The 24,037-nt window shown below is 42.4% G+C and overlaps 1 protein-coding gene and 1 long non-coding RNA gene across 2 annotated transcripts in view; one reads left to right on the plus strand and one right to left on the minus strand.

The window, feature by feature from the left end:
* The window catches only part of TET2 (tet methylcytosine dioxygenase 2), a 68,627-nt gene that overhangs the window by 14,903 nt on the left and 29,687 nt on the right, over positions 1 to 24,037 (plus strand). The gene's annotated exons all lie outside the window — the stretch shown is intronic.
* Positions 1,733 to 12,455, minus strand: LOC309377881. The gene is made up of 3 exons (XR_014171759.1): positions 12,006 to 12,455; positions 11,634 to 11,716; positions 1,733 to 1,850 (listed from the first exon to the last, which is right to left on the minus strand). It is a non-coding gene; the product is annotated as an uncharacterized lncRNA (long non-coding RNA).

Below are 24,037 nucleotides of genomic sequence, written 5' to 3' on the forward strand. Positions count from 1 at the left end.
CAATTCCATTTTGGAAAGAATGGGGATTGGTAGAAAATAAAAAAGACATTCATTCCACAGTTCCACATATGGATTTCATATGCAGAAGACTTTGTATGCATGGAGCCGTGTAATTACCTTTGTGCAATATCAGTTGTGGATATCAGGGTTTTGCACACTTCCATTTTTAATTATGAGGACTGTGGGATCTGCTCAGGCTAATCAACCACTCAGTATGCCATACATTAAGTTTGTAAATGTGCCATGAATATCTTAGAAAAGGAAGTGGTGTGCGTAGGGGGAGGGGGACAAATCCTACCACCCCACTTAAAGGGGCGAGTAAAAAAAAAAAGGACACAGACTTAGCCAGTTACTCTTCCAATTAAGGATCAAAAGCCTGGGTAAATAGAAGTGGTTTTGCCGGGCCTAAAAACAAACAGTGGGGGCATCTGTGTAAGATAATGATGAAACTGTTGGCCAAAATGGGTCCTTAATTAGACAAACAGTAGTTATTGAGCTTTCTCAGTGCATGCAGGATGACAATGAAGAGTGTGTGCTGAGCTATTCATGAGACTACATTTTGCCTGAAGTGATTGCAGAATTTTACTTTGCAGCTCTGTTAAGAATGTGATACATATAGAATCCTTAAATTGATGATGCCCATGATCGAACTTCTCATGTCCCTTGATGAATGAACGGATTTTATTGCTTTGTTATCTACTACATTTTTATCCCATTTTTTTCTCCAAGGAGCTTAAGGTGGCCTACATAATTCTCCCCCTCCTCATTTCATCAATGATGATCACTCACTGAGCACAAGGGAGGCTGGGAGGCTTCCCATTGGGTGATTACATGAATCACCAGAAGGTTGCATGTCCAATGCAAGACACTCCCAGAGACACTCTTGAGAGTGGGCAATTGTTAATTATACCACATCTTGACAGTCTTTACTCTTAACAAGCCATAAAAGTAAGACTCTGGGATGTAAGCAAAGCATGATTATTTTTTTTAATTTGGGAACAACTGTGGCTCTGTTGTCAGAAATTGCTTCTCGTTACCTATCTTTTCTTTTTTCCAGATTTGTTTTGTTCAGATTCTCTAGATTTATACAGGCATTGGAACTGCCAGTCAAATCTGTGCTGCATCTTTTTAGTTCACCTCCTGAAACTGAGTTGGCTGCTAATGTGCTTCAGTTCTTGTTTCAAAGATATCAGATAACAAGTGGCAGTTTAATTATTGCCACCCCATGGCATTTAGCTAATTTTAAATGCTGTACTCTGCTCACTACACTCTTTTTAAAAATACACTCTGACTAAAACCAGAGCCAAACCCTTATAAAAATACACTGTTTTGAAGTTTTCTTAAGAAAGAGACTGGAGGAATAAAACCATCAACAAGCCATTGCACAGAATTGAAATTCCATGGCTGCAGTTCCCTGCACACTTAACTGAGAGCAAGCCCCATTGAACTGAATGAGTCTTACTTCTGAGGAGACACATACAGCTTTACATTTTGGCATTAACTGGCATACAGAATTCAGTTCTGTGAAAGAATGGCATCCTTCTCAAAGTGTTTTCCACATACAGTGGTACCTCAGGTTAAGAACTTAATTCGTTCTGGAGGTCCGTTCTTAACCTAAAACTGTTCTTAACCTGAGGTACCACATTAGCTAATGGGGCCTCCCACTGCTGCCCTGTCGCTGCTGTGCAATTTCTGTTCTCATCCTGTTCTTAACCCGAGGTACTACTTCCAGGTCTATAACCTGAAGGGTTTGTAATCTGAAGTGTCTGTAACCCAAGGTACCACTGTAATCCAGTCACGTGTGTGAAGAAACTCCTGAAGTACTTCTCCCAGGGTATGGATCTCTAAATCTTTTTTTTAAAAAAACAAAAACCCAAACCTTTAGCTTTAACTTTGACTCAAACAACCTGAAAACAACATCTTCATGTAAATGACAGATTTCAGTTCAAGACATATGAATGTACCCAATTACCATTCTATCCCCCACCCCATCCCTGTCTTATGTTAGGTACTACAGTTCTGACTGCCATGGTCAGACAACATGATTGCCTGAAGGGGCACCATATTCTTTTCTTTTCTTTTTCTTTATTAAAATTATTTATTTATTAAATTTATATACTGCTTACTCGAGGGAGAAAAACTCCAAGCACTTTACAAAAGCCATATAAAAACAAACATTAAAAGCAAGTTACATTAAAAAAAAAACCACACACACACCATAAAACCAGTAATTTTAAAACAATTTAGCAGTGGGACAGTGGGTCTGGCCGTTAACCAGAAGGTATGTGTTTCGAGCTGTGGGCAGGATTTGTGCACTTTAGGGAGTTGGATTTCCAACAGGTGTCCCTTCCAACCCTGCTATTGCATTATTCTGTCAAAAACATGTATTAACATTGCATGCTAAAATTACATATAATGTCCAGAATCTCAATGGTTTCCACAAGTTTTTGGAATGGTAAGGCTGCAGTCCTAACCCCACTTAACTGGGTGTAAACCTAATTGAATTCAATAGGACCTACTCCTGAATAGAAATGGTTAGGATTGTGCTGTGAATCTACTAAGACAGCAGTCCCCAATGGTGGGTCTGTGGACCCCGGGGGGGGGGTCTGTAACCCACCCAGGGGGTCTGTGACACATACCCATCAACTGTCTGTCACACCCCATTTTTCAGAGAGCATGCTCTCACGTGAGAGCACAGTGCCCAGAAATGTGTGAGGTTGTGGCCAGATGCGCATCTCATGGGAGATCATGGCGCCCAAAAATATGTGTTTAGGGACCACTGTGCTCTCACATGGCTCTCATGGCTCTGGAAGACATACAACCCAGTTTTGTGCTGGGACATGCAGCATTCACATAACCAAAACTGCCACCAAGATATCAACATTTTCGAAAGTAGAGGGTCCATGGCTTGACTTTTGAAAAAACAGGAAGTCTACAATAGTTTGCCAATTGGGAAACACTGTGGTTAACAAGATATAGTTCCTGACAGTTCTTATCGCAAAAGTACTGCAAAAGAAATGCATGCTGTTTTGAGATGAGACGGTAAACATATTTCTGTGAGTAAATATATGTCTGTGTGTTGTGACTTGAGATACAATCTGCAGGTTGACTGGATGGCTGTTTCTGCATAGGGAAGGATATTCTCTACATGTAGAAGAGTAGCATTTTTCAGGGAGAAGGCTAGGTATGGCAACTTGTTTTCTCTGTGCGGTGCTTTAGAACAGAGAATCAAGGAAGCATGGGAGTCCTTGCTTGAAGTGTTACAGGCCACTTGTTATTATTTCACCAGTATTATCATTATTGCAAAGCCTGATTAACAATGTGAGGCGGCTATAATAATAATAATAATAAGTATAAATGAATGCTCATGAAGACTTTGGCCCTTGCACTTAGCTGCCAGAGTGCTTTGGAGATTGTTGGGGATTCTGCAGAGCTTAATTTTTAGAGAATAGGATTGATAGATGTGCAGGACATTGGGAAAGAGGTTTCTGCCGGAAGGCAAGCACGATGTGTCAGTTTAGATTAATATCTCAGAATAAATACAGACGCTGTCATGGGTTTGTCATCTAAACAGTAGAAGAAAGAGAAATCCTGAATAGCTGGTTTAGCAGAAGCCGCACCTAAGAGCTGAATTATTCTTCCGCCTTTGCTTTTGAAGAAGTGGATCTTAGGTATTTGAGGGCAGAACTGAGAGACTACTTTGTAATTTTGTATCTGTGGAAGAATGTTGCTTGAAAGTGCATCAAGGCATGGCAGGACACAGCAGTGGCCCATAGGCCTCTGAGTTGCTTGACTGATGCGAGCAAAAGTTCCTGTGCTTCAAACAGAGATTGAGTTCAAGAGGAAGAGAGGATTCCTTTTTGGAATACAGCAGTCTTGAGTTGCAAACCTCTTATTTCTGAAGTTCTTCACTGCTGAATGACTCCGGAGTAGTCCTCAAGAAGTGGTGCATCTGACTATCTGAAAAGAATGTATTGCCTTAGATAACCTTACTTCAAAAGAAAAAAAGGGGGAGAACAGCAATGGAGCAGAAAAGAAGGAAAACTGAAAAAGGAACCCTTTTGCTGGACTTTGATAAACACTGTGTGTAGGACACGTCCCGTTGCTTATGCCATTACTTCCTGGGGGCTAGGGCAGAAATCACTCACTGCTTCTTGCTGTTGTTGTTTAGTCGTTTAGTCATGTCCGACTCTTCGTGACCCCATGGACCAGAGCACGCCAGGCACTCCTGTCTTCCACTGCCTCCCGCAGTTTGGTCAAACTCATGCTGGTGGCTTCAAGAACACTGTCCAACCATCTCGTCCTCTGTCGTCCCCTTCTCCATCTTTCTCAACATCAGGGTCTTTTCCAAGGAGTCTTCTCTTCTCATGAGGTGGCCAAAGTATTGGAGCCTCAGCTTCACGAGCTGTCCTTCCGGTGAGCACTCAGGGCTGATTTCCTTCAGAATGGAGAGGTTTGATCTTCTTGCAGTCCATGGGACTCTCAAGAGTCTCCTCCAGCACCATAATTCAAAAGCATCAATTCTTCGACGATCAGCCTTCTTTATGGTCCAGCTTTCACTTCCATACATCACTACCGGGAAAACCCTAGCTTTTACTATATGGACCTTTGTTGCTTCTATGGGTATTTAAAAAACAAAACAAAACTTGGTAGTACTCCTCCAATAACTAAACAGTATGAAATGTCACTGAACAAAATGACTGCATTTAAATAGAGAAGACAAAATGCAGTGAAATAAAACTGCTCAGGACTGCAATACCTCAAGGACCGCCTCTTCCCATATGAACCTGTCCAGACCCTGAGGTCATCTTCTGAGGCCCTTCTTCATGTACCTCCTCCTGAAGAGGTCAGGAGGGTGGCAACAGGAGAACAGGCCTTCTCTGCGGTGGTCCCGTGTTTGTGGAATACTCTCCCCAGGGAAGTTCACCTGGCAACTTCATTATACACCTTTAGGTGCCAGGCAAAAAACGTTCCTTTTTAACCAGACCTTTGGTTGATCTGATAGACATCCTATGCCCCTTTAAAATGTGGCTCTTTTGATTATATATATTGTGGTTTTTATGTTGATCTTTTCTGTGAACCGTCCTGAGACCTCCAAGTATAGGATGGTATATAAATTCAATAAATGATAATAAAATCTAAACTTGAAGTCACCATTAAGTAAAGCAGGTTGCTATTTGAATTTGAATTGCTGCTGATAAAGTATTTAAAGGTTCCAGACCTCATACTTTATTTGGAAAGAAGACTTGACATTGTGTTGTAATTCTATCCTTCACAGATGATCTCCTAGTACTGTAAATTGATTGTGCACAATATGAGACCTTTAAAATTATTCATTATGTAACAGTGCAGGAGAGGAACACCTATCTTGTTCCCCATTGTCTCAAACACTTCTTTTGCAATGCTCACGAGATCTGGTACTTAAAAAGTGATAAAGAATGAATGATTATTAAAATGAAATATGTTTAAATTTGCTTTAAAAAAAAACATCTCGGAAAGTCCCTACTTATGTAGTTTTTGTTTGCTTGCTCTGTGAATATGCTAAAATAATAGTCAGAGAGAGAGAGAGAGAGAGAGAGAGAGAGAGAGAGAGAGAGAGAGAGACTGCTTTTGCAGTAGGTATATTTATGGATTTGTTACACATTTACACATTTATGTTTCTAAAGAGTCAGAACAAACTCCAGGATAATCCATCAGACTTTAAAATAAAATAAAATCAGGAGAAGTTCTTCTTTGCAGCCCTTTGTTCCCCGTTTTAATATTTCATGAACATGTGATATTGTTTTAAAGCCATGATGGTCTTATGAAGTTTAATATTTAAAGCAGATGGCTGCTTTAATAAGATGGTTACTATGGAAACTGTGCTGTGAATGCTGTGGTTTGTGCAATGTGTGGTCTCCTTACTAAACAGCTGAAAGGCTCTTGAAGCAGATGCTCAGAGAGGTGGTATAAGAGAGAATAAAAAGATAACATGCCCACCTGAATGGAAGCTTTTATTTTAAGTGCGTTCTGCTTGAGCTGGACAGTTGATTTTTCTGTGGTTTGCTAAGGATTTCCTTGAAGCTACATGGAGTATGCATGGAGGTAAGATTGATATTCTAAAGAAAGCTCTGTTCTGCTGCTGATGCATTACTGTATAATAGCTGGACAAATTCTTCACATGCATACACATTCCTACATCCGAGAGATGAAGGAAAGAGCAGTATATCCATTCTTCCTGTTGTTGTCATGCCCTACAAACACAGCAAAGGGGCTGGCTGGAAGAACATATGTTTTGCATGCAGAAGATCTCCGGTTTAATCCTTGGCTCCTCTTGCTGCTCAAATGCCAAGACTAGGAAAGACCTCTCCAGGAAACCTTAGGACTGCAAGTCAAACAATTCAGTGCTGGTGTATATATACTCTCTGGGTTCTAGGGATTATGTTAGAAGATGTGGGGGCACTTCCGTAGCAAGTAGTACTGCCTATTAACGGGCCACAAATCATGTTGGCAATCCTTGCAGTAAATATGAGTGTTCAGGTTTAGTTTATGTGCACCCATAACTTCTCGTGTTTAAGTATGACAAACAGCACGTCCAATAACTGTATTCCATTTAATCTTGTATACAGTAGTCCTGTTTGGGGGTTCAGTTCATATTTTACATGAAGACAACCGCATGAAGCAGCATGCTGACAATTCCCGTCTCCCCCAGTTTGTGTTTTTCTCCTTCGACTCAGCTACGTTAGTCAAAATACAGCATTATCAATGTGTTATAACACTGTGGCACCAAATGGCGCTGTAGAGATGAAATCGCAACTCAGTGATATTTTCAATTGTGAGCTTTACAATGTTTTTTTGCAGAGCATATTCAGAGCGTTTATTTATTTTTTAGTCTTTGACAGCCTTCTGTGAGTTGCAGGGCAGCATTCTGAAGCAAGGAGATTTCTGTACTTTTGGAGGTTCCTAAAGTGATTTAGGTGGAATTTACATATATATGAAAAATGCTGTGAAAATACATTTTTAAAAAATGCACTTGTGTGTGTGTGTCATTCGTTCACCATCACCATCTAGTGTCACATTTGTATAATGCACTTAAAACACAGTTAAAACGTTATATTTGCAGCTCTATAGTTAAGTCCTTAGAACCTGGAGGCCACCATGTCCTCGCTGTCATTCATGTTTTAGTCTTCACCCAAGTGAACTGAACACCCAGTCAGGGCTAACATGAAGAGGGGGACATTTGACATCTTATACTTTTTTTGGAAGGTTATGGAACACGGTCTTCTGCATAGAAACTTACTATAGCACGGGTGCAAATTATTACTATGGTAGGGAAGGGACAGGGATTGCTGACTTGCCTCTGCTGTTGCTTGCTACTAGTCTGACTGTTGCATTCAATTTGACCTGATTACTCTGTCTGCAGCCTTGTATCTGCTGACAGACACCAGCTTACTTCAGATCCATGATCAAGATGCACACATTTGCAGAATTAATTGCTGTCTTACAGACTGAGATCACTGGAGGTGTGAGATAGGTGTATATGAAACGGCTCATCTGTTGTTATTGTGTGGGAAATCCATGACTCTTAGTATGAAGAAACCTCAAACCATTATATGGTATGTTGGTGGTACATGCATTATGGGCTGTATAATTGAATCTTCAGTAGGGGCAGGAGAACATTGGTAATGTAGATACTGCAGTTGACCATGGCTACTGTTTTCTGGGGAAAGAGAGAAACTACTGTACTTGCAGGTTTGTTTCAAGATTTGGATCTGGAACACAATATCCCATTGTTTCCCAAAAGATGGGTCACAGACAGAACTTCCTAGCAAATTCAGTCTTCAGGAACTAGGATTGGTGGCTAGGATACAAGGGCATCTGCTAGCATTTACTATCCTACCAACTCCCTGGAAAAGACCCTGATGTTGGGAAAGATGGAGGGCACAAGGAGAAGGGGACGACAGAGGACAAGATGGTTGGACAGTGTTCTCGAAGCTACCAGCATGAATTTGACCAAACTGCGGGAGGCAGTGGAAGACAGGAGTGCCTGGCGTGCTCTGGTCCATGGGGTCACGAAGAGTCGGACATGACTAAATGACTAAACAACAACAATGAAATCCTGAGAAACTGGAGGAAGGGATAATAATCATTGCTTTTTAAGACACCAGTCATTCTTACACATGTACTGGAAGAAGCAGTATAGATCTAATTCACAGCTCTCATGACTTTACAGCACATCTTTGAATGAAGACTAAGCAAAAGGAGGTTTGCCTTTCACTTAAGAATTTACATGCTTGCTCCCAGGCCTTGCATATTTTCATTGGCACAATTATCTTTACGCGACACAGGGTGTGAACGAAGTGGGAAAGCAGGTAATTAAACAAAGCCCATGCAGTGCTGCACATATTGGTTGGTTTTTTTTTATAAAAAAAAAGACTATGACATTTTAGTGCCAGCACCAAAGAAATCATTACACTCATTGTATATCTACAGGATGCTGTCTGGCACAACTGTCTGACACAACTGCACCGGGGGCAAACGGCTTCATGAACAGTTTGTGCTTTCCTGGAGATTACCTTAAAACTTGCTTGCTGTGATCTTGATGAATGAAGGTGATTATATTGGGCTAGGCAGCACATGTTTGAAAGCAGTTTCAGACTCTGAGACTTCGGGAAATCAGTTGTGGCTTGTTTGTTTCATTTGGTGTCACTAACGTGGCTTGGAAGACATGTCCGGGGTTTGCAAGAGACCACTTGTGAACTGGATCCGTGCTTATCTGCACCAGTGAGAGACTGTGGTGGGGAGAGTAGGCTAACAATAGCACCCCTTGTGACCACAGGGTCATGCAGTGTAGATGGTGTGTATAAAGAGCTCCTTGGCTAAGGTGGCTTTCTCACTTCTATATACTTGTGGCTTTCTGGCTGTGCTTGGAGCTTCAGGCCACATCAATCACCAGCCCTGCTTTTGACCAACTCCATCTTGTCAGAAGAATAGTAGGCTTCCCCACCCCTAGATTCTGTGCTAACCACCAATTTATCCCACCTTAACCTCACCACAATGCTGCAATCAAGGCTGAACTGTGGTCAAGTTCACTGTACTGCAGAAGCATCAATGTTAGATTTTCATGTGGATTGAGAGCAGTGGCATGGGGTGAAATTTTTGGCAGGAGAACAGTTAGGGCCACAGGCACCAGCTTGTAAGGGTGATGGGGGGGGGGCGGGATGATGTTGTACTTGTGACATCTTGATCTTGCATGTGTACGCATCACGTCTCCCTAAGTCAGACAGAAGCTTCCTGAGCTTTGGGAAGGAGGTGCCCAGGCTCTGACAGAATGCTGGAGCCCTCCTGCCTCCTCTCCATTTGGGAAGGTGGAGGGAGGGCTCTTGGGGCTGTCGGCAGATGCACCGAGTTGCTCCCAACATTGGGGGAGCCTTTGTGCATGCATGACATCCCACATGTGCTGCCTCCCAACCCGATTTAACTGCAGCTAGCAGGGAAACTTAGTCTGGATGTTCACACATTAGAATTGGAGCATTTGCTATAGGAATTCCATTGAATCAGCTTACAGAGGAACAGGCTTGCAGAATCTACTTTATTTCTAGAACTCCTTGATCTACCAGGAGGACGGTGTAGAAATTTTAATTATTATTATTTTCAATGAAGCATATGGATTTGAATTTTCTTGCACCTTTTTACACTGGTACATTGAATTACAGTGGTACCTCAGGTTAAGAACTTAATTCGTTCTGGAGGTCTGTTCTTAACCTGAAACTGTTCTTAATCTGAAACACCATTTTAGCTAATGGGGCCTCCTGCCGCCACCGCGCCGCCGGAGCACGATTTCTGTTCTTATCCTGAAGCAAAGTTCTTAACCTGAGGTACTGTTTCTGGGTTAGTGGAGCCTGTACCCTGAAGCGTCTGTAGCCCGAGGTACCACTGTATACACTGATGCAAGTCATAATTGTTTTTATTATTTATTAGTATTTTTATTTTAAGATGTCATAGATTTGGTCTTTTTCTCTCAAAAAGCCATTGAAGATAGTGAGAATCAACGTATTTTGTGGCAATGAATGCTAGAAGTGTGAATTGCGTTAAGAAACATTTTTTTTAAATTTGCTATAAACCTTCTTCCAGTCAGGTTTACTGAATTACTTGACAATCGTAGCTCCACCTTAATGACTTTATCTAGCTTTCTGAATTGCTTTGAGTCCTGCTCATTGTTAGAAACACAGTTGTTGTTGCACAAGATAGCTTAATCCAAAATCCACTGGGTGCAGAAAGGCAAGAACACCTAGTTTCAGTGGGAATGGCTTGTTAGTCTCAAGTCATGCTTGAAGGAAGAATATCAACAAGACACACACACACACACACACACACACACACACATATACACACGGGGGGGGGGCAGGGCGGATATGTTCTTATTGCTTAAGGCCAGTGAAGATTTTTTACAGATGACTTGAGCTAAATGCCAGAATCTAAATTATTTGGGACAAATTCAAAAAAGGTAGTCGTGGTTGTTGTTTTCACTGCAACAGATGAGGAATCCGATGGAGTATTATTTGGGACTCTTAATATTTCCTGCACTCATTTTCTGGCAGTGTTTTTTCATGAAATAATAAAACAACTTACATGATGTGAGTGCCCTATCTAGAAGTTTGTTCGTAAGTCACAGTTAAAAAGCTTTTTCTGACTCCTTTTGCATCACTTATCACTTCAGGGAACAACTAATATGAGGCAAGAATATTCACAGATATCCTAAGAATACCAATTTTGTCCTCAATGGAAAGTTGGCTCATGAATCTCAATTACCAATTAAAAAGAGTAAAATGTCCACCTTTTGGAATGAAAAGAAAAATCACATTAATATTTGTGATGTGCTGCTTAGAAAAGCAGAACTATTCAATTAAAGCAACTTTAAAGGAAATATCCAAACCACTGAAAGCACAGCTGAATCTGTTAAAATTGTACTCAGAGATGAGTAAGACTCGCCTTTACTGAGCTCTGTATGGGGGCTCAATAATCAAGTGAATTGTGACTGAAGAGTCTTTCCCACACTTCCAGGCTGACTTGTGATGTTAACTCCACCAGTTCGATCGGCATAGCTGTCAACTTTTCCCTCTTCTTGCGTGGAATCCTATTCGGAATAAGGGAATTTCCCTTAAAAAAGGGGAAACGTTGACAGCTATGTAGATCGGGGATCCGCAAAGCATCGTGTTTTTATGAACTTAATAGCTCTATGTTTTCCCTATGTTTCTCTAGGTCCATGAGCTTTGCAAAAAGTGAGAATTTCAAAAAAATGTTGCCCCCAGGGCACTGAAGCATTCTAATTCTTTTTGTTAAAAAGCATTATCAGGTGGTTGTTTTTTTTCAAAAGTTAAAAGTTTCATTATTATTATTTTATTTTTAATCCTATGATGCTCTGCTTTTACTACTACAACAGCAGCAGCAGCAGCAGCAACAGTATTCATCACAACTTCATAGGCAACATTTAAGACAGCCACAAGTTTTAAAGCCTATTGGAGGACAAAAACAAGCATTGGAAATGCCAGTGTGAAACTGTAGAGTTTAAGAAAATAAACAAGCAGAAATGTTCTCCCTCCTCTTCTGCCTGTGTGTGGAAGGGAGATGGTGGTGTATTTTATTTCACTTACTTCAAATTATGGTAAGCCAGTTCTGCTGCAGAGCCCTGGACCTCTTCCCCAAACAGCACTCTGGTGGCATCACTGAATGGATACTGAAATGAGAGCATTAATCTTAACTTTTAATTTCAATATAAACTTCATATAGTGTACTGTTTGGGCAAAAACATGTTGAGCCACCCCTGGTTTTTTTTGTAAATGTGCAGGAGACTAATAGTTTCCGAAATATGTTTTAGGGCAAGGAGCCATAGCTCAGTGGCAAGCTTTTCGTGCTTGTCATGGTCACTTGTGACATCTTCAGCTAAAGGTAGCAGGTTATGGGGAAACATGAGCCTCTGCCAGTCACAACAATTAATACTGGGCTAGACGGGCAGATAAACTGACCTGCTTTCGGGCAGCTTGGAACGCCTGCGTTTCCTTTTGCAGGAATTGGAGACTTGCAACAAAAAAGATACTTCATGAGTCGATGCTTCCAAGGATTGATTTATGCAACTGCTGACCTCCCTCTTGATAACACATGACCTCATTTATCATTTTAGTCACGACACATACTTTTCTCTGTCCTTACTTGAACCTGGCAGGCTTCTTTGTCCAAGCCACTGTTTAATAAATTAGCCTGCTGTCAGGCTTATCTGATTTTGAAGAAACTTGTGCATCAATTACAAACGGAATTGTGTTTCAACGGCTGGTCCAAGTCAGGCAAATCTAGATCTGTACCTGATGCACTTCCAATTGAGCGTTCATAGGGTGGTTTCATTGGCCAACATTCCTCTCACGGTAATGAATTATTATCCACGTTTTTACTAAAGCAACTGCCAAAATATCTTCTATGATCGGAATACTTTCGTGTGTGTTTTTTTTGGGGGGGAACCTGTGAATATTACCATTTACCTTGAAGGTAACTAATCTCTAAAGGTTGTTACTGAACTCTCATCAGTCCATAGTAGTCCAACAGTACTTGCAGGACAGCAAATTAATCACTCCAAACATTTATATTCTGTGTTGTGTCCTTTATTAAAACACACACTTCTGTGTATCCTGTACATCAAGACAAAAGAGCAAGCATCTATTTTCAGATACCCCAATATTGCCAAACTATGAGTAGGTTTGGGCGAATCTGTTGATTTCAGTTTCCCTTGATTTTTCATTTTTCCAAACTTAAGTTCAGTTCTCCACATCTTCACAATACTTTGAGATTTTATATTTTAAAAAGTCTGTGTGAAAGTCCTCCTTCACAAGTGGCCAGGCGGGCTGTGAATGCAGCTGTACCTCAACTGCTTTACAGAGTCCTGGTGGCAGAAGTGGGGAGTTATAATTATTCTATTAGATAAATTTGGTGATGATGATACATTTATTTATACTCTGCTTTTTTCCCTGCGGAACTCAAAGTAGCTTACGTATAAAAACAAGAATGGCTAAAAACATAGAAGATACAATAAATTAAAAACCGTTAAACACTGATATAATGAAAACTATACGCATATATAAAATCTTGTTTAAAATATACAAATACAAATGTCATTCATTCCAGAGGTCCGTATGTACCCCCAAAAATCTGCAAGTAGAGGTGCCGCTTCTGCGTACGTGCGCGGCGCGATAGAGCGTTTCTGCGCATGAGGCGTACAGAGCACTTCTGCACACGCACGCAAGGCAAAGCCCAGAAGAATACACTTCTGGGTTTGCCGCATTCACAACTCGAAAGGTAACGTAACCCGAGGGTCCACTGTAAATACAATAAAAACAGCATGGCACCAGTGCTTTCATTGAAAGCAGTCAGTTCCCCTAAGCCTGTCAGAGCAAGAACATCTTCACCAGGACAACAAAGAAGATGCTTCTCCAGGGAAAGAGTTCCAGAATCTGGGAGCAGCTCCCAAGACAGCCGTTTCCCGCATCCCCACCAAATGTGCTTGTGAGGGTGTGATTGACAGAAGCGCCTCCCTTGATAATCCCAGGTTTGTCTCCTAGATGACCTTTTAGAAATGACACCACATTCAGATTCTGCTTGTTCAGGTGAAGCTGTGCTAGTCCACTTTTTTTTTTTAATAACGAAAAGCAGAGAAAAGGACCCATGCTAAGCTGACCAGAGTCAGGGCAGATCCAGACGGCTGAGGATAGGATGGCACCTCTGTTGGTTTCTGTATGCAGAGAACACTGAGTCTAAGGACTCAGCTATGCAGCTGCAAATAAAATGTTTAAAGTGTGTTTTAAGTGCAATATGCAATGTGACACTAGATGGCGGTGATGAGCCTTATAGAAAATTCGATGTATTTTCAGAGCGGTTTTTATGTGTCTGTTGTTGTTGTTGTTTAGTCATTTAGTCATGTCCGACTCTTCATGACCCCATGGACCAGAGCACGCCAGGCACTCCTGTCTTCCACTGCCTCCCACAGTTTGGTCAAACTCATGCTGGTAGCTTCGAGAACACTGTCCAACCATCTCGTCCTCTGTCGTTTCCTTCTCCTTGTGCCCTCAATCTTTCACAACATCAGGGTCTTTTCCAGGGAGTATTCTCTTCTCATGAGTTGGCCAAAGTATTAGAGCCTCAGCTTCAGGATCTGTCCTTCCAGTGAGCACTGATTTCCTTTAGAATGGAAACGGTTTGATCTTCTTGCAGTCCAAGGGACTCTCAAGAGTCTCCTCCAGCACCAGAATTCAAAAGCATCAATTCTTCAGCGATCAGCCTTCTTTATGGTCCAGCTCTCACTTCCATATGTATCTAGATTCCACCTAGGTTTAGCCAAAGAACACTTTGGAGAATTCTCTGTCTGGGAGAAACACAGCAGTGTGCTACGGCTGCTGCCTCTGTGGTCTGCTTCCCCGCCCTTCCCATTTCTGTCTTCAACAGTGAGAGAGAAAAATGAAAGTGCCAGAACTGAGGTAGCCACAGAGTTCTCCCATATTTGATTGTCAGGTGAGCACACACTGTGAGCGGACAGAGAGGGAAAGCAGCCATTCGTACTGAATGATGGTGATAGGTGCAGGTGACACAAGAAGTGATGGGCAAGCCATTCTTATGATATTTATTTTCCAGCCTCCTTGCTGTATCCACATGCTTTTTAGAGCATTAACGACCACAGCACTCACTGCCTCTTGATTTAGATCTTGCTCAGAAAGCAAACCACAGGAAATGCAAAACCACATTCTCACTTTGTCATGCAGTTGGTTGAAAGTTAGCTCAGAGAAGGAAGATGATCACACAGACGTGAGTCAAACAAAACACTGTTTCTTTACTCCCACCCCCACAGTATTATGGTTGAATTCCCCCTCCATTTTCAACTGTCTGGTTCATTTACACAGGATTTGGTGCTGAGTAAGATAAATAGGGATGCGGGTGACGCTGTGGGTTAAACCACAGAGCCTAGGACTTGCTGATCAGAAGGTCAGCGGTTCAATTCCCTGCAACAGGTCCCTGCTCCTGCCAACCTAGCAGTTCGAAAGCACATCAAAGTGCAAGTAGATAAATAGGTACCACTCCGGCGGGAAGGTAAATGGCATTTCCGTGCGCTGCTCTGGTTCGCCAGAAGCAGCTTAGTCATGCTGGCCACATGACCTGGAAGCTGTACACCGGCTCCCTCGGCCAATAAAGCCAGATGAACTCCACAACCCCAGAGTCGGCCACGAGTGGACCTAATGGTCAGGGGTCCCTTTACCTTTAAGATAAATACTTACAGGCTGTTTTTAAACCAACAATTATTATCTGGTGATTTCTGCATTTAAAAAAAAAAAGTTCAGAAACGACTTTCTCTGATAATAGTGGGCACATAAATGCACAGCATGTATACACCAACATTTTCAAGAACACATTTCACTTGCACATGCAAATTGCAGTACATGTATGCCTTATCTTTCTCAGTAATGTATCCACTTGTAGGTGGCCCTAAGTAACACTCCTAGGGATATTTTCTCTTAAATTAATCCCATTGGATTCAGTAGGGATTACTGTCAAGTTTATAAGAACGTAAAAAGAGCCTGCTGGATCAGGCCAGTGGCACATCTAGTCCAGTATCCTGTTCTCACAGTGGCCAACCTGTGGAAGCCCCAAAGGAGGACGTGGGCACAGCAGCACATGTCCCTCTTGTGATTCCCAACACCTGGTATTCAGAAGCATACTGCCTCAGGCATGGAGCCAGAGCACAGCATTCAGGTTTCATAGGCTTTACCTCCATGAATTTGTCTAATCTACTTCTAATCCAAATTGGTGCCCATCGCTGCGTCATAATTTTAACTATGTCCTGAGGTGTTTTTGTCTTTCCTGAATCCCTCAACATTCTACAGTGGTACCTCAGGTTAAGTACTTAATTCGTTCCGGAGGTCCGTTCTTAACCTGAAACTGTTCTTAACCTGAAGCACCACTTTAGCTAATGGGGCCTCCTGCTGCCGCTGCACGGTCGGAACACGATTTCTGTTCTCATCCTGAAGCAAAATTCTTAACCCAAGGTACTATTTCTGGGTTAGCGGAGTCTCTAACCTGAAGCGTCTGTAACCCGAGGTACCACTGTACTTCATTGCATCTCCACAAGTTCTAGAGTTATGAAGGAGAATAACTTTTTTCTGTGCACTTTTTCTGTGTCCTGAATAACTGCATGCACTTCTGTCATGTCGCCTTCTCTCAAGTACTTGGGCACACGATAGCTTCCAGACTGGCAGCTCCTAGCACTGCTAACAATTCCTATGCTGCTGTTGCTGTGTGTGGAATTGCAACTGACTCTTCGCTCTTTGGGGATAGAGTGCTCTTTTCAGTTTGTATATCCCTCTGTCTCCTGTCCATATAAGCAGTTATGGTATGGCCATGCAGTCTGGGAAGGGACACTTCACCTGAATATGCCGTTGCTTTCATCTATTTTCCTCCAGTCAATTGATATATATACCGTCATACCTCATGTTATGTCCGCTTCATGTTACGTTCTTTCAGGTTATGTCCCGCGGCGACCCGGAAGTACCGGAAAGGGTTACTTCCGGGTTTTGCTGCTTGCACATGTGCACACGTGCAAAATGACACGTGCATGCACAGAAGCGACGAGTTGCAATCTGCGTGTGTGCAGATGCACAGCTGCGGGTTGCGTTCCTTTCATGTTGTGAACGGGCCTCCAGAATGTGCGTGTGTGTGTGTGTGTTCAATTTCTTCTAGAGCACTTTCTAATTTGTGGTAAAGCACTTTTTATTTAGGCCATGCTCCATGATTACAATAACTTCTTTAAGAAGTGGGCTAAGTGTTGGCACTAATTAACAGATTGCCAGGCAGGGGGAATATGTGGTGCTAAAAGGTGCTGACTGAAAATTACCTAATTCTCAGACTTGGGAATACCATCCAAAGGACTTACATCTTCTTGTCACTTGGTTTCAATATTGCCTAACAACCAGTCCGTCACTGCATCCAGACACTGCTTTGCGGGCCTGCATGCTCTCATCTGTCTCAGGTGACCTGGAGAAATAGATCTGGGATTTATCTGCATATTGACACTGAATAGCTGCTCTCTATTTGCTCAGCTTTAAGGGGTGCTTGCCTGATGTCACACACCTTGCAGATTTTCCATGTTCAGCTTCCTTCACCCACATCCTCAGATAATCTAACTTTTTAGTGAAATTTAACATCTGTACCATTTCCCCAGGTATAGGCAGCCTTTCACACAGCTATTCTGTTCTATGGATTCCTGGAGAGAAACCATTTGTCAATTTCACCTCATTCCCCCCCTCCAACAAGCAGCTGGACTTGCTGCAGTAATGGTGGGGGGAAGTCTTCTCGGTTTCACTTTGCAAAAATGTGCCCTGCTTCTGTCTAATATATCTGCCCTTTGGGAGAGGAAAAAAAATCCCATCTTCTCCTGCACCTGGAGCAATGATGGTAGCCAGGGCTCAAGCAGGAAGGCAGCTGGAATTCCACAGTGACAGCAGGAGAACAGGAGAAGGGAGGATAAAGTTTTCTAAGAAGCCGCAGTAGCAGGCCTTGCAGTTAAGGGGTTGGGGTAGGGCTATTTGTCCAATGTAACAGTCGCTCTGTGAAGAAAGCACAAGGGCTGGAAATGGTACAGTTATCACCTATCAGAGCTGATAGTAGACTATTCAGAGTTAGCTGCTTTTTTAAGTTTCCTGATTCATAGGTCTTCATCATAAGGGTTGGCTGGCGAAAACTTACAGGCGGGTGAAATAAATGTTTCAATTCCCTAAACATGAGAGTTTCTTTCTTTTAACTCCTTCATGTGACTGATAGTCATCGGGTTCCACAAGGGAAAGTTGAAAGGGACTTTGAAGAGAGATTTCAAGAGAGAGTGAAAGCTTTGAGAGGCAAACGGGTGGGGTCCACGCAGTCCACCCAGTGAGAGCTGCTTGACATTGGAAGACTCCCAAGAGAGGTGGTAGACTCTACTTCCTTGGAGGTTTATAAGCAGAGATTGGATGACCATCTGTCATATATTATCTCGTTTAGATTCCTGCAATGCAGGGAGTTGAACTAAATGCCCCTCAGGGGTCCTTCCAACTCTACAATGCGATGATTCTGCGATTCCCCACTCCCTTTCCTGAGTGGTGAAAGAACAAGCAAACAAACCAGAGGAAGTGTAAACTATTTCCTTTCACGAAAGCCATAAAGCTGACTCAGGGCAATCGTTTTTCTTCTTAAAATTTGAGTTCAGCAGCAGCCTGGACAACAATACCCTCCATTTTAATGTCTTCCATATCCGGTTCACATCTCTGGTGTATTATGTACAAGGGTTTATTTTCTTCTAGGGATGGAGGTTTGCCTGTGAGATGCAACAACAGCAGAAGTGCTGGAAGCATCTCTGACAGCTGAGTTATGGGAGTGAGAGGATGATTGGAAACGGGAGCAAAACAGGGGAGGTTTGAGATGGTGGGCAACCGATTAATGTATCTTAATGCAGCCCAATCAAAATGGCAGGCAATTTCTGCCAGTCGCTGATGCTTCTGCACAAAAGCTAATAGATTCTCCGAAGCGCATTGAGAAAGGAGGAAGCGCTTTTCTCTCCTTTTGTTCCTTTAACAAGAGAGCCTTGGGAAGAATAGTCCCTCACTGAAAACAGATTCAGTGTTTCCAGACTTCAAAGAGCACAGGTTTCTTTAACATTAACAAGCTTCAGCTTTTGTATCTCACAGTGAAAGGACATTTTGCATCACTCAAAATCCTTTGGGGATGCGGCTGCATTTACTCAGCATGTTAATTGCAAAACAATGCAAAATTTAGATTTTTTTGTGGGTGTCTTCTGTCAAAAAAAAGAGCGCGGAGCAAAAAAGCAGGAGGGTGATTATTCATTCTGTGGGGAGCGAATGAGAATGTGTAAAGAACCAGGGACTTCCTTGGAATAATCTCAATCTTCCCCACCAAGAAGACCCTAATTAAAATTAGAAGAGACCAATGAAACAATCTGTATCTTTGTTCTTTTCCTGAGTGCACACTTTCTTGTTTCTGTCTTCATTACGGGCAGTGCTTTAGTTTCACATCAGCCCTCTTGTAAGGGGTACCACCTGCCTGCTTTTATGAAACTGTTGAGCAACTGAAAAATATTAGGTTCACTAGGTCAGCCTGGAGGCATAATAAAAATACTGAAAGTCATCCCCCCCTCATTTTTGGAAAAAGCTATCTGTAAATTAGAGCTGCACTAACTGTTCATCCATTACCTTGTTCAATGGGTGGGGAAATGGTGCTTTTGGGTGCTTTCAGTCACTATTCTCACTGCTGTGTCTGTGGGTTTGTTTGTTTGTTAAGGACTGCTTCCTAGGGTGATCCCATCCAAAACCGATTGCCCTCATTCTGATTTTTGTTTTTAACTTGTTTTTCACCTTTTTTTGTCTTTACTGATTGGTTTTATGTTCTAATTGTCGTAAGCCACTTTTGATATCTTTTTGTGGTACAGTGGTGTGTGTGTGTGTGTGTGTGTGTGTGTGTGTGTGTATGTGAATATATATAAAATCCTGAATATCCCCCCTCCAGTGTTGCCAGCAATAGCCCAGTTCATATGTTCAACCTTTCTGTGCACACTGCAGATTCAGCCAGAGTTTGCGCACTTCTTCCAAAATAGCAGATTTTTACCCCATAGCGGTCTCTTGCTGCAAGAGCATTTTGGTCCAGCTCCAGGTGACTTCATCTCAGTAGGTAACCCATTTGGTACCTGATAAAGCCAACAGGTGCAATGTTATGCAGTCAACTCTAATACTAATAGTAAGGTTGTGTACAATGGAGACTTTCTATGTAGTCCGCACACAAAATAGATCTATTGCATATTTTTTTGCCCCTGAAACGTGCTTAAGAGACTGGTTTCATTACAGAAATTAAAATGTGTTGTAGATTGATTACTTCAGTGTGTCCATTTGAAAATAGATGTAGGTGGTCTCAGCTACTAGCATCACAATCTTCTCTTCCTTCTTTGTGTACGTCTGGGCATGAACAGAGAGGAGAAAACATGTATCGCCTAATCAAGGGGAGGGTTGTCAAATGCATATCTTGCAACTGCACCTACCCTTCTTGGTAGCAGGCGCTGGAAACTAGATTGAAAGCAGCAGGCTGTGGAAGAGCGTGAATTATTCCAGATTGGGGGGGAACGACTGTATTTTTGTGTTATAAATTGATTAGTGTGTTTGCAGCCTAAAGTACAGCAGTTGTTGTTGTATCTGAAATATGTCCTTATTTTATTTTATTTTATTTATTTATTTCATCAGAATATTGATAAGTGCCATCTTCTTTTTCTTTTTTTAACATTTTTCATTAAAGATTTCTTGGTTTACAAAAGTATGTGCTTTTTTTCAAGTTACATTTTCTACAGATCAGTTTCATTTGTTGAGACATTAGTCATTAGTGTTACATTAGGAAGAAAAGGGGGGAAAGAGGTGGAGGGGGCTGTGGTGAGTGGGGGTAGGGTGGGGTGGCAATGCTTCTGTTCTACTTAATGTATGTGTGGGGTTTTGTGTGTCAGCGTCGCTTGTGCGGGTTCTCTTTACTATTCTCTTGTATTCCTTTGGAGACAGGTTGGGGTTGGCCTAGGGCAGCCTTTCTCAGGAATGATGGGAGTTGTAGTCCAACAACATCTGGGAACCCACAAGTTGAGAACCGCTGGCCTAGGGTATGGTTGGTTGTTTGTGATTAGCTGTGGTGAACTTTGTTTTCATGTGTGAGTGGGTTGTTTTTTTTTATCAAGTTAGCCAGATTGATTCGTATGCTGTTAGTGGATTCTTGTCGTTGTCTTGTTGGGCTGTGTATGTGATAAAGGGGAGCCATACTGGGGTGAAGGCGTCTTCTTTTATTTGTCCCCGTGTCAGTTACAGTTTATTGGTTAGTTTTTCTAATAAGGCTGTTTTCCATACTATTTGATACCATTAGTCCATGCTTACTCCTGAAAGGTCTCTCCAGTGTTTGGCTAAGATGTTTCTGGCTGCTGAGAGTAGGTGGGTTATAAGCTCTTGAATGGGCATTATTATCTTGGAAAGTGCCATCTCCTTTCTTGATAAACTTCCTTTTCTTCTACAGCTAAATGATACTCTTTGTCTGCTTTAAAAAAACCTACAGCAGCATACTTGTTTATGACCACAGTATAACCTCTTCACAGTTGTACAATTTTCTGTCGTCCACTGACATGTGGTAAGCAGACCGTGTGCTTGTCATGTGTTGGTCTGGGTTTCATGGCAAGTTTTATTATCATTATTAATAATAATGTGTATGCTGCCTTTCATCCGATGATCTCAGGATGGTTCACAACAGAAAAATACAAAATTACAGCACAAAATATACAATAACATAAGCACAAACCAATAACTCCCCTCCCCCCCCCTTAAAAGCCATAGAATGTTAATCACCCAAAGGTCTAGCTAATGAGAAAAATTTTCACCTGGTTCCTAAATACATGTAATGAAGGCACTAGGCAAGCCTCCCTGGGGAGAGCATTTCACAAATGGGGAGCCAACGCAGAAAAGGCCCATTCTCATATGGACACCCCCCCAGACCTCTCATAGAAGAGGCCCACGAAGAATAGCCTCAGATGATTATTGCAGCATTCTGGTTGGTTCATATGGCGAGAGATAGTCCTTGAGGTATTGCAGTCCTGAGCTACTTAAGGCTTTATAGGTCCAAACATAGCACTTTGCATTGGGCCCAGAAACTAATGGCAGCCAGTGCAGTCAGGCCAGAATTGGTGTAATGTGCTCAAACCGTCTTGCCCTGGTGAGCAACTTGGCCACCAAATTCTACACAAGCTCAAGTTTCCAAACCATCTTCAGAGGCAGTCCTATGTATAATAGGTTGTGGTAATCTAACCTAGAGGTTACCAGAGAATAGAGAACACTAGTTAGGTTACCGCTGTCCAGATAGGGATGCAGCTGGGCCACCAACCAAGGCTGATGGAAGGCACTCTGTACCTCAAGAGACAGCAAAGTATCCACAAGTACCTGTAAGCTATGTACCTGCGCCTTCAGAGGGAGTGCTTTGCAAACAAGTCACAGTGAGCTACTGTTGGTTCTACCACCTCCTCTGGACCAGACAATGGAGGCAGCATAGTGTACCTTCTATGCTGCCTTCACTGTCACCAGGTAGTCTCAGTCATGAGTCTCCACCAGTGTTTGTTTTATTGCTGAGTTCATCTGCAGCATAATGTAGAACGTTAAAAACTAGGGCCAGAGTTAAAATCAGAGTGCCATACTTATGATGCAAACCTGCTCAGCATGTCTGTACCACTGCTCACAGCAACCTCTGCTTAACACCTCTAGAAGAAAAGAGTTGGTCATATTCCAGGGATAGATACATCTCTCTCTTTTTGCCTGTAATTCCAATGGATTGATTATAACTGAAGCCCTTTATCATTATGATGTGTTTACTTCTACTTTGCGCTTTCCTAATGCAGCCTGGATGTGATCAGTCTCATTTAATGTTTTGTCCAAATACCTGCTCAGTCCAGCAGCTTCCGATGCCTGCGGCATGGTTGAATTACTGCACATTAAAGCATTAATTTAGAAGTGGAGATAGCCTCTGTGGGTGTTTCTTATCATAAGAACACCACTGTTTTGAAGGTACATACATCTTCATGCAGTGGGCAGTTTAAAGTAAATTGGGAGAACTTAATAATTGAGTTGAACAACACAAAGCAATGAATCTCTGAGCATTTTGTAATGTGGCAGGGGAAAGGTTCTCAGATGCTTCTGTAACAAAATATTAAGAGCCCTGCTGGATCAGTCCAAAGTACCAGCATCCTGTTCTCACAATGGCCAACCAAATGCCAACGAAAAGTCCACAACCAGGATATGGGTATAACAGTTCTCTCCACTTGTGATTCCCAGCCACTTACCTTATTTTTTGCTCTATAGGATGCACATTTTCCCCTCCAAAAATTAAGGGGAAATGTGTGTGCGTCCTATGGAGTGAATGCAGGCTCCTTGGCTTCAGCGATAGCAACGCAAAGCGTCCAAAGCACAGAGGGAGTGCTCCCTCTGCGCACCGACCCTCTCACTCTCCAGGCTTCAGGGATAGCTGCGCTCCAGAGGCTTCAGGTTCCTTTCGCTGAAGCCAGGAGAGTCTTGCTCTCTCGGCTTCAGCAAAAGGAACCCGAAGCCTGTAGAGCACAGCGGGGACCCGCGCTGCGCTCTGAAGGCTTCAGGGATAGCCGCCGGGTTCCTTTTGCTGAAGGCTTCAGGGATAGGAAGCCTCCGGAGTGCAGCGGGAGGTCCCACTGCACTCTGGAGACTCTCCCCGCTTCAGCAGAGAGGGAGAGCTGCGCAGCACCCCTTCAGCCAAGCGGGAGGAGAAATGGAAGGGGCTCCATTTCTCCTGCCGCTTTGCTGAAGGGGTGCTGAGCAGAGAGGGAGAGATTTTTTTTTCTCTTGTTCTCCCCCTCTAAAACAAGGTGTGTCCTATGGTTGGGTGCATCCTATAGAGCGAAAAATATGGTATATTCAGAGACATACTTCCTCCAGAGACAAAGCATAGCTATTGTGGCTAGTTGCTGCTGATAGCTTTATCCTTCATGAAATGGTCTAATCTTCTTTTAAACCCATCCAAGCTGGTGCCCATCACTACATCCTGTGGGAACAAATTCCATTGTTTTACTATACACTGTGGAGAAATATTTTGCCTTTTCTGAACCTTCCACAGGATGACACTCAGGTATATTATTATGAGATACATAACATACACCTCTATCATGTTCTCCATTATTCACCATTTCCCAAACTAAGGAAGGCCCCAGTGTTTCTTCATAGGGAGCTGCCTCATAGGGGAGAATTGAGGGATGCCAGTTGGACCAACACACAAAATGGGAGCATGAAAATTCCCTTTGATAGGGAAATCAGACATTAAGAAGGAAATAATGGAAATTATTGGGGTGCAGGGGCCAATTGGTGGAAGGTCACAGGAGGCACTACAAGGTGTTTTAGTAACCTTTTTTTAAAAAAAAATACCATTCACTTTGTAAGTCTGCTTTATAATG

Source organism: Podarcis melisellensis (genome assembly GCF_964234715.1).
Source record: "Podarcis melisellensis genome assembly, chromosome: 9".
NCBI lineage: Eukaryota > Metazoa > Chordata > Lepidosauria > Squamata > Lacertidae > Podarcis > Podarcis melisellensis.